This window comes from Drosophila hydei, unplaced genomic scaffold (assembly GCF_003285905.1).
Source record: "Drosophila hydei strain 15085-1641.00,03,60 unplaced genomic scaffold, DhydRS2 tig00008114-arrow-pilon, whole genome shotgun sequence".
NCBI lineage: Eukaryota > Metazoa > Arthropoda > Insecta > Diptera > Drosophilidae > Drosophila > Drosophila hydei.
This window is the reverse complement of record NW_022045827.1, coordinates 5,726,835-5,738,880: the sequence shown is the minus strand read 5'-3', so window position 1 is coordinate 5,738,880 and position 12,046 is coordinate 5,726,835.

Genomic DNA, 12,046 nt, shown 5'->3' with positions numbered 1-12,046 from the left:
GATAGTAATAATAAATAAATGTACTATAGTAAATATAAAATTAAATATAATATTCATTTCAAATATTAACTGCGTTTTGTTTGAGTATGATATCTATACATATATAAGATATAAAGTATAAAATATATAAAATATAAAGTATGAAATATAAAATATAAAATATAAAATATAAAATATAAAATATAAAATATAAAATATAAAATATAAAATATAAAATATTAAATATAAAATATAAAATATAAAATATAAAATATTAAATATTAAATATTAAATATAAAATATAAAATATAAAATATTAAATATTAAATATAAAATATAAAATATAAAATATAAAATATTAGATATTAGATATTAGATATTAGATATTAAATATTAAATATTAAATATTAAATATTAAATATTAAATATTAAATATTAAATATTAATATTAATATTAAATATTAAATATTAAATATTAAATATTAAATATTAAATATTAAATATTAAATATTAAATATTAAATATTAAATATTAAATATTAAATATTAAATATTAAATATTAAATATAAAAAAATTGTTATTGAAGCCAGAAGTCAGATATATATTTATATATATATATATATTTTTTTTTAAAGCTATCTAATTTATATTTTCATATGCTATACAATTGCCTGACTTGAGCTGCTGTGCTCTTATTCGCGCCAGATCTCCAACTGTTCTGAACATTTTGTTTTTTATATCCTTAGGCGCTGCCCACTTGCCCCGCGATGCCTTTGGCCTGCAATTCGGTCTGTCTTCCGTTCACGGACTTCGCTCTCGGAGCCTCGTAGCTGTCGTCTATAATTAACTCAGCTGGATGGCTGATCTTTGACTTTGACTGTCTGCACAAGGACAATGGATCTTGAGCATATGTGCAGCAGCTTTTGTAAGAGATTTTCAACAAGTAAGCGGAGAGTACTCTAAGTAAGCGAACGAGTATGAGTCTGAGTAGATGTATTCGTAGTCGTATTCATATTCATTTGTATGCTGCCCCCTTTTTTGTTTGCAAGTTTCGCACTGCGGTGCTTGAAGAAATCAAAAGTCGTCTTGCTTATTGTTCGACGAGTGGCAATGTGTACCGTACAGTGTGTTCACATGCATGTGTATGTGTGTGTGTGTATCTGCCTTTACTGATCTTGTAAGAGCTCACGTTATTCAATTGTGTGTCTTATTGACATGCCAGCACTACCAGAACGAGGACGAGGACCAGGACCAGGACCAGGACGGCTGCTATTGCCATTGTTCAGGAAACGGAAGTCCTGCCTTTTGCCGCACAAATGCCCAAAAATAAAAACTAAGAAGCAGGAGAGTCGAATGTTGAGCAAAAACTCATGCCAAGTTCTCAAGTCAAATTGAAGTAGTCTCGTCGCACTCTATAATTATAACGAGGTCAACTGCGAGATCTACCCGGCCCGCTGCACTCTGGGCAGATGATGTCTGAGTAGGCGTGGCACGTAACTTAATACCAAAGCTGCAATCGCACTCGCTGCCAAGGCACGCGCCCTTAACAGCCTCAACTACCCGGCGAATGCAATTGGCACCGGAAGATGCTGCAAGCAAGATCTGTGCAGTTATCTTCAGCTGCCCCGGTCCGAGGGTTAGCCAACAAAATAGAAAAGAAAACCTCAATAGCTGGGCGCATATCCTGTAATAATTATCAAATGTCACTCACTTGCGTAACCCTTGCCGGGCTAAGAATTCTTTGCTATATTTTTTATCATTTTTATTTTATCATTTTCTCTTTTTTTATCTTCTGGGTTTTTTTAATTAACGTGAGAAAACCACATAAATAACATGTATCCTTATTTTGTGCACTATTTCACTATTTGCTTTGCTACCTTATTTGATAATGCTCCGTCTCATTTCACACACATTCGCACAACACTCTCGAAAAAGATCACAGACTTAACGTTAGACTCGCTCGGTGTCAATTGATCGCTGAAGTTCGGGAACGAACTGAACGACGGCGCTACAACACACACACATACACTCACACCCGCACACACACACACTCAAAATTGTTTTTGGGGAGCGAGTTTGATGACAAATTTGTTTTCTTTCCATAAATCGCTCGAAACAATTCAACAAAATCCAAAAAAGCAGCACTAAAAAGATCCGACTAACTCATACACTGTTCTTTACAAACTACTCTTACTGCTGACTCTCAAACGGTTAGCCACAAGCAGTGGCCTTTTAACTGTAGCTTGCAGGACTCTAGGAGGCTAGGCTTAGAGGAAAGTGTTAAATGGCAAATTTAAGCACTCACGAGGCTAAAGTTACCCGATATAAATCTAAGGATATAATTACTGGATATATAACTAAAGACATGGCATATCCCACAACAAATTCCCACTTCAAATATGAAGATAAGCGAATTTAACACCAAGCCAATATACTCTGCTCAACTCTTTGAGCAGAGCACACCAACGACACGATGCACGAGCTCCAAAAAAAAAAAACTTGAAGAAAAATAATAACAACAAATAGTATTTGTATTATGGCCCAACTGAAGTGCTAAGTGCTATGATATCAATAGTCGCTCGAAGCTGCGCAGCTGACGTCGACGCATGAGTATTGGGAGCAGCAGCGACAGCAACAATAACAACAAGAAAAGTTGGCATCACGTCGTCCATCGCACAGAAGAGACGTCGCCTTAGCCTAAAACACATAAAACACGAGCACTTGCTGGTTCATATCTCTCTTTCGCACTTGCACGCCGGCTCGTCTATCTGGCGCTGTCTCCCTCTCTCGTGCCCGCTCTCTCTCTTTCTCTCTTTTGCAGAGTGTACTATGCACTTTATGGTTGTTGTTGTTTCAAAGGCGATTATTTACTATCTATTTTCTAATATGAAAATAAACACATTAACGATTAAGGGGAAACAGTAGACTTTGAGATGATCAACCTCGAGACACCCTGTAAGTATGAACTGTTCCATTTTCAAGCAATAAACATAAAGTTGGAGCGCATTTCAGATGATCCAACTAGCATATACCCAGCAAATAGTTGTCTTGTCATAGAGCTGTTGCAACTAGATGCTTGTGGTTAGTCTTCAACAAGTTCTGGGTATTAGCACTGATACCCTGTACCAGTCAAAGCTATCTGATTGTCAGGTATCAGACACTTTGTAAACAGTTTTATAATTGACAACAATAAACTACATTGTTATTGCTGCCGGAGTGATTAATATATGAGGCCAAGAAATACCCTCTTATAAATGATATTTACTGTAATCTTAAGCCTAGAGAGAAAATTGATTTTAAGCTGAATTGGTACACTTGACTTGAGGTGTTGGGGAAACGAACTAAAGAAGATATCACTCGATAAGAGGCAGCTAGAGCTTGAGTATGCAGTCTTCTTATATCTAACATTTACTGCTTGCACGCTCGACGTTGCTTTGCCGGACTAGATTAGAAGTGACCATCGTTAATATGTATATGACCAATTTTATGAATGGGCCTCTTATCTTTATAGCTTCCCATCATAACTATAGCTATCGAATGATATACTGTCGAGTTTATTGTAATGCTAAAATGTCACTTTGCGTCGACTACTAATCGTATTCCATTTAAGGACTGCCCTATGCCATGCTATAATATATCAAGTGTGAACTATCTGTCATGTAATGGACACTGTAAATATGGACAGACCAAAGACGAAAGGCGAAAGACGAAGAACGGTACGACACTCATAAACAATGGTCCAATGACAACAGAGTGACAGTGGCGTCGATAAAGCAATGCCCGTTCGTATACAATATGCGAACAGTATACGTACATATAGAGGAGTAGCAGAATGGGGTATACAATCACGTTTCCAAGTAAGTCGGAATCAAAGTAAACACACGAAACGATCTTGTCAAAGAGGGGCCAAGCAATTATATCAGCGACTCACAATATACATATATATATGAATATAGAGGTCGGATCTTCTGTAAACAAGTTGCGTAGTAGGTCGCACGATAAAACAAAGGCGTTCTCGAGCAGAAAATTCACGAACGGACGAAGTAATTGACTGATTGACTAACTGAAATGATTGAATGAGTGTGCGAGTTACCTTCGGCCCGATTGATAATGGCCGAGTTTAAAGGGTGCTTAACTTTATTGGCCATCGTATAATCGTATATAACGTATACGCAGGGTCTGCTCGTGGCTATCTTTGTCTTCTATCTAGACAAGAGTTTCGTTTTTATCTGCAACCAGCTGCACACACACAAACACTTTTGCTTTCGGTGGGGACAGTACCAGACTTTTGAGTGTCGAATCAAGCAAATAAACGTTCAAAGTATTCGGTAATAAATTGTCGAAATTGGAAGAATAATTCGGGCATTGTAAATTCATAAATATATCAGGTGCCTAGGTGCCGAGTGGCCAAGCTGCCTAGCTGCTAGCCCAGCCTGTGATGAAGCAACAATCTCATAAAACCGTCTCGATTCTATTTTCTACTTAATGTGTGCTTAACCCACTTCCCTGCAGAGATAGACTAGCAGACCAAAAAAAAAAAAGTATTAATAATAATCAAGTAGGTTTCATAAATTTTCAGAAATCGCCAGTGAAGCGGAAGAAGAAGCACGCCAGAGATCTAATCAAGTTTATGGAGCATCCAGCTGCAATAAACGCGCTTATCTAAAAAGCCAATCTTGATCTGGCGGCTTATCTAACGTTTATCTGCGTATTAGAGTGCCAAAAACAAGTTTAATAGAAAGAGAGAGCGGCACTGAGAGAGAGAGAGAGAGAGAGAGAGAGCGCGAATTTAGTGTTCAATTCATTGTCAATAGTCGTTGACTATCTGGTTTTTTGGCGTCTTCCATTATCTGCGCTCGTGTTGTAAATAATATGAAGGCGACATTTTTATATTGATGTATTTATGGGGCTCTAATGTGCGTTAAGAAACAACAACGACAACAACAACAAGGGCAACAACAGCAAATAAATCGAATAGAGTCTTCGCAGTCATTATCAGCCACAAAATATTATGTTTTATGATCCTATATATAGCCATTTCTTGCCTAATTGAATGATATGATAGCAGGTTTTAGAAAATATTTTAATAGCTCTTAATACAATCGATTCCCAGGTAATAAAAATATAAAACACACACACACACACACGCTGATACCGCTGTCCACTGTCGCTCTCTTATTGATATGAATTTGTGGGTTATTCTTGGATTGTTTTCGAATTGCTGTTATAGATTTCCTTCTTCTTTGTGGTTTTTTGGGGTTTTTTATTTTAACTATAAACTAAAGCGAACAGTGCAATTGGATTTGACTCTGGGAATTACTTCAGTAATATTTATTGTAGACAGATCTTGAATTAATCTCCCATGTTTTTTACTCTTCTTATCATTAACTTCGTCATGGTTTTTTTTTATTTTATATAACACTGAACAGTTTTGTTTTTATAATATTAATACGTAACATTCAGTATATATTCTACTAGATAAAAACTAAAGTCTTGCCGTTTGAATGCGAAAAGTATAAGCAAGCAGTAGAGCTACTTAGATACCCTATATTTAGCTTTGAGGAGGCTTAAGACAAAGCTGACGCTCGTCAAGGCTCTGTAACTGAAATGTCAGCGTATCTGTGTAAATTAATCAAGAGTTTGTGCATAGAAATGTCATTATTTTAAAAACTGCATTTTAAAAAAAATAGTGATAAGTTTGAAATATTCATAGAGAGATTTTATGTTGCCAGGAATTGCCTCTTACTTATAGTTCTTCAGAGGGATAGATTCATAAAATAAATGTAGTTGAATATATTATATAATGTAGGTCATAATATCATAAATATAATATAAATATATAGATATATATTAATTTTGTTTTTTTTTTATTTATATTTTTCCTAACATTTTTACATTCTACAAAAATTAAAATTGTCTAAAATTAAATGGAAATTAAATGCAAATTTAGATATTATATATTTAGATATTATATATGCTGGAATCTACTCGCTTATTTTCCATTTTCCATTAGAGTATAAAAATGTGATAGAATATTTTATGTAAACATGTAACCAACAGATATATATTCATATCAAATAAATACATTCAGCATTTATCTAGAATTTTGTTGAATTACCTAACGCAATAAATATTATTTATTAAATCCTTGCATCATCTACACTATATGTAATTTTGATTCACAATTCAAATACTGCCCTAGAAATCGTATGATTATTAATATCACTTTGCCACTATTTTAATAAGTTGTAATATAAAGTAATATGTTCAAATATTATTTTCACCGATTTAATGATGATGGAATGTGATTCATTTAGGTGAATTATATAGAGCTTGCTGCGGCATACCCGCAGATTAGACTGAATCAAGACCGCAGGATCTATATATATATATATAATGCCAACATGCCTGACTATCAACTCTATACATATCCGATATACGAGCTCATATAAAATAAGCCCGCATCTCTTGCTTCGCAGAATCCCAATCAATTCTCAGTGGACTGAATTCAGCGCAATACCCACGGGAAAGGGAAGGGAAAGGGAAATTGAACGGAAAGCATATATGCAATATATAATATTTGATGTGATTGGCAATTCTTTGAATTATTTCAATAATAGCACAAATGCAACTATCGCACTATATAGGACCAGATATCGTACTATATATACCCATACCAGGCCCATGTCCGGAAATCTCTCATATCCTACAATAAGTTCATGGAACGAGACCATGCCACAGATTATCAAATGACATCATGAGATGATAGTCAGCTGTACTAATTCTAGTTCCCTCCATATTCTTTAGCCGCTATCGCCCAGCTTATGCAAATATTTATATACAATAAGTCTCTGTTCTTTTTGTTTTATTTAAAAAGAGCTTGTTTCGCAATTTGTCAGCCGGACTTATCACTGGCCAACATTTTCAATGTCAGTTGATTACAGACAATTTGCCAGAACAGCACGGAGCAGAGCTGAACAGAGCCGAACAGAGTAATCATCCGTTGCTCAGTATTGCTAAATGGCTTTCGGAAGTTTTCACTGATAAAAGCAGACTTGCCGCTTGGCGACTGGATGCTTGGGGGCCTCTGCTTAAAATAGAACCAAATGAGTTTTACACAGCTTTGAGCATTAACATCTGCGACTGGGCACAATGGTTTATCTTAAGAACAACAACATAAAACAGAACTTAAGCTCATTTTGGGCTGAGCTTCAAAAAATAAAAAAACACGAAAGCCCAAAAGAAACAAAAGCAATAACAACGAATGAAAACTCTCAACAATGGGCAATGGAATAAGGGCACATCATGACACAGATGTCCAACAGCTCGACAACTCAAACAGCCGAGCCTGAACCGTATCAGCAACTACTTAGGTATCGCCAATTAATCAATGCATTGGCCACATCATGTGTGCCATGCCTAAGGCTTAAGCTCAGGGCAGGCTAATGGAAAATTTAAAAATTGTGACAGGCCTAAATATTATATTTAAGAGGGACATAAATAAGAGAATTGATTAAATTTAATTTTGAATGATGATAAAAGGCTTTTTATCATATATATAAATATATATATATATATAAATATATATATAAATATAATCTATAAATTATTATAAATGCATCTTCTATAAGCTAACACAATAAATTTGTAATCTCTGATAATTTTTTGGTTAAATTTCTCTCCGACGTGCACTGAAGTTGGGTTCCTTAGATCTGCGCTCACCTTGACTGAATTTTCTAGCAATCGCTTTGGATCGCATTATAATCTCGAGCATTGACGTCATTAAAGCTGAACTTCTCTCTAGTTATATCCACATGATACGCTGGCTGGGCCAGGCACAGGACGCGAAAAGAGTTCAAGAGTTCAGGCCATTGACATTGACACACACTCGATGTGTGTGTGTGTGTGTGTGTGCACAATTAGAAATCACAACTTAAATCAAAAGCACAAAGAACCGACACAATTTAAAATTTGCATATGAGGCGGGCGTCAAAGCGTTGAAGGAGGGGGCGTGGCACTGGCTAAGACTTTAAAATTGTGGCCAGGCAATGTTTTGGGCTTCTGCTGCTCGCTTGAGGCACGCGCGAGAGGTTGGCGGTTCAGTTGATTGGAAATAAACACACACATATATACAAATATATATATTTATATATATATACTATATATGCACAATACATATATCGAAAGACCGACGGCAAAAAGTGTTTGTTGTTGCAGCGCTTTTGGCATACGAAAAAAGCAAATTGAAGTTTAAGGCACAGAGCACAAAAAACGCAGCAACAACAACAATAAAAACTTTGACGCGACTCCGACTGTGTGGCACACACACCTGCCTATTGAAGCTCCTCAGAGGCGACTGACGACGCCGATGGCGACGACGACGACGACGGCGGTGGCGGCGGCGGCGGCAGCCGCGACAGCAGCGGCAGCAGCGACAGCGACGAAGCCACCGACAACGCGAGCCAAGTCTTCGAGTATTTCGTCTATGTGTTGTTGTTGCTGTTGTAGCAATAGTTTTTTCTTCTACGTATTCAAAACTTTTTTTAGTCCGCTCGCGACTGCGACTGACTACGCGGCGGCAGCAATTATGGCAGCCAGAGTCCTGGCACAACCACCAGGCAGCCACGTGTAGGTGTTGCTACAGCTCCACGTGTGCTTCTCTGTTTGTGTGTGTGGCAAAGGACACTAACGACCAGCACGAGGTCAACGGGGGCAGCGCGAGAGAGAGGGCTGCGGGAGAGAGAGTGAGAGAGGAGCAGAGCTCCTAAGCTCGAGCCAAGCACATAGAAAAAAGCGCGACGTAATTCATGCAAATGAAGTCACGCAACGCGAAGGTAGGGGATAGCTGGCCAGGACTCGCCAAGAGCGCCCATCTCAAAGCAAATATGGACTAGAGTTGGAATCGAACTGGACACCGAGCCAGCCAGTGAGTCAAACTGCAGTTGCTCATTGGAATGAAGCTGATAAGAAATATTTTAATTTAAAAATGTTTACTGAGTCGAAAGACTTAGCCTAATTAGTTATGTGTGCCCCACTCTCACTCTCTCTCTCTCTCTCTCTATCTCTCTCTATCTATTTCTCTATCTGTCTCTATTATAAGCAATTATTTCTTTTACATGTCTCTTTAATTATGAATAATATAATCTACTTATATATGATATTAAGTTTAAGTATTATATCCTAGATAGTTGTTTAGATTAATGTAATAATATATGATATTATTATATAAGTTTCCATAATCCATAATCCATTTCTTTGAAGTAGTAAGTGTGAGAGAGAGAGACTTACATATATACATATATATTCTATAACCAATTTGAGATAGGTATTTCGAGAAGTATATTTTTCAACTGGTAAAAATTAAAAAAATAAATAAATAAAATAAAATAAATAACAACAAAATTTGTACTTGACTTTGATATAAATGAGCTCTATCTGAAATTTTCTAAAAATAAAAAATCATTTCCTACAAATTTCAATTGATTTTAACTAACTCCCTAAAATATAAGCTAAGACATGTGAAAACTTAATATATATTTATAAAATATGCATTATAAACTAGAAGAAACTGGGCTAAAAAACAGACTTTCAGTTAAATCGAGGTCATTCGAAGCCAATCGAATTGATTAATAATCGAGTTGTTAAAGTACTTTCAAGGAAGAACCAAGCATATAAAGCTTTGAAATTTACTTAAGCATACCCTATATATATTTCAATACTTTCCAAAGCACCTACAAATATCCAAGCCTCATTCCCACTGCAAACCCATTCAAAGCCCAAAAGTCATATTTGAGCTACTGTTGAAGTTTTATGACTATTTGCATTTAACTGTAACCAAGATCATATCTGCGACTGCTGCTCACTTAACCTTCTTATCTCGGCCATCTATCTATATGCCTAGGGCACTTATGAAAGCCCATGCACATGCACACACACACAAACACACGGAAAGAGCGAACACACAGCTCGTGCGCCGCCCCCACTGCGCTGCCTTAACTAATGAACAGCCCTCGAGGCTCGAGGTTCGAGACTCGAGACTCGAGACACGAGTCGAGCCCAGCCAATGGGCAGACAAATGGTCAGGGCGTCAGGGCAACCCCGTTGGGCAGTCAAGTGGACTGTCAAGCGGGGCATGGGGGAAGAGGGGGGCGTGTTGCTCTAAGTAACTTTTGCCCGTTGCATTTGTCGCCTGCGCAGGCCGCGTGTCAGTCGTTTATCAAAAGCGAAACCCCCGTCGAGTATTGCCCACGTCAAGTGCTTGCAATCAATATGTGCATGTGCAGGGTAACATCCGCCCCCACATCTTGCCATGACTATCACCTGCCCTGCTGCCATTGCTGCTGCTGCAAGTGCTGCTGCTGCTGCTGCAGTCTGCGTTCCAATTTCAGCGCATTGCTCGCATTTTTTTCGTATTACGAGAAAAACTCATAATAAAAGCAACTCGGGCGAGTGAATAACATTTGTTTTGCCATGTCGTAAAATATGCAAAAAGATTTTCCCAAACAACACTTAGCAACTGTTTAGTTGTTGCTGTTGTTGCTGTTGTTGCTGCTGTTGTTGCTATTGTTGTTGCAGTTTTTGGCAGCTTTATGATACGTATAATTGTTGTAAGCGCTATCCAAATGTGTTGCGCCCTATTAATATTATACACAGTTTTTATTAGTGTTTATCTAAGTTTTGTGTGTTATTCGGGGCGCCATACACGAGTGCTAGAAAGTTGGCCAGAAATCTATAGCCCCGTATATATGTATACCAGCATATATATATGCAGATATTTGTGCTTTGCTCTAATTATAAATACACTTGATCTTGCAACGGAATAGCACACATACACACACACACACACACATAGATATGGCCCATGAGATTTGCCAATTTCAAGGTGACCTATATCCACACTATATACGTATTTGTTATATGCTATATATATATTTTACATCTATATTCATCATTCTGTGCAAATCGAAAGCAAATGAAGTCATTTCGAAATAAATTACGTAAAAGCAATAAATAAATATTTCCACTTTATCTGCGTAGAATGAACTTAAAAAAAATGGGAAAAATATGAAAATATTCTAGAAAATAAAGGTCTATTATAAAATTTTATTACTAAAAATATTTACAATATTTATTTATTTAACATAAATGTTTTTTATACATACGTACTTATGTTTGGATACATAAATAATATATTAATTAAATCAAATAAAATAAAATAAAACCCAAAATATTAAAAAAAATATATATATTTACAAATATTTTTTTAAACCAAATTTATTTATTATCATATATATAACATATTACTGCCTTATATCAAATAAATTATGAAATATAAATAACAAAAATATTACTTAAATGTCAAATATAAATTAATTTTTGATTTTTTCGTTATTTGTACTATTTTTTATGTAAAAAAGAAATATTTAACAAAATAATATTTAAATATTATTATTTAAATTTAAATTATAAAACCTAACTTAATTTTTATTATTTTAATTAAAATTATTAGTATTAATAAAATTTAAATAATTTTATATTTACTTATAGAAGGTTGAAATATATCTATTTATAAGTTGATATGATACGGAATATAAATATAAGGTTATGTGTGTCTGTCTATATATATAAATATATATTGTTATACTTATATCTCATCAATTTTAATCAGTTTTCATATAATGTAGCTTTATTTATGTATTCAATCCGTTTTTATTTCATGCTCAATCTTTAGATGCTTAACTTTTTTAGTAGCTACCCCAGAAAGCTGTCCACGCATGGAGCCCAACCGCAACTTCAGCACAAGTTGCAGCCGCAACGTATTGACCTCAAATGCGATGGCTTAATTAAGAGTTAAAAACACTCACACATATATATATAGATATATATGTATACAGTAATACATATACATAATATATATATTATTATATAAAGTGAAGGCCTCTTTCATTACAGTTTGTGAGCCATAAGAAAATTCTCATTAATTTCTCTGACGGTGCAGCAGACAGCGTCAAAGAGTGAGCAGTTTGGCGGGCGAGCTGGAGACGAGGCATTGCATTGGTAAAATGAA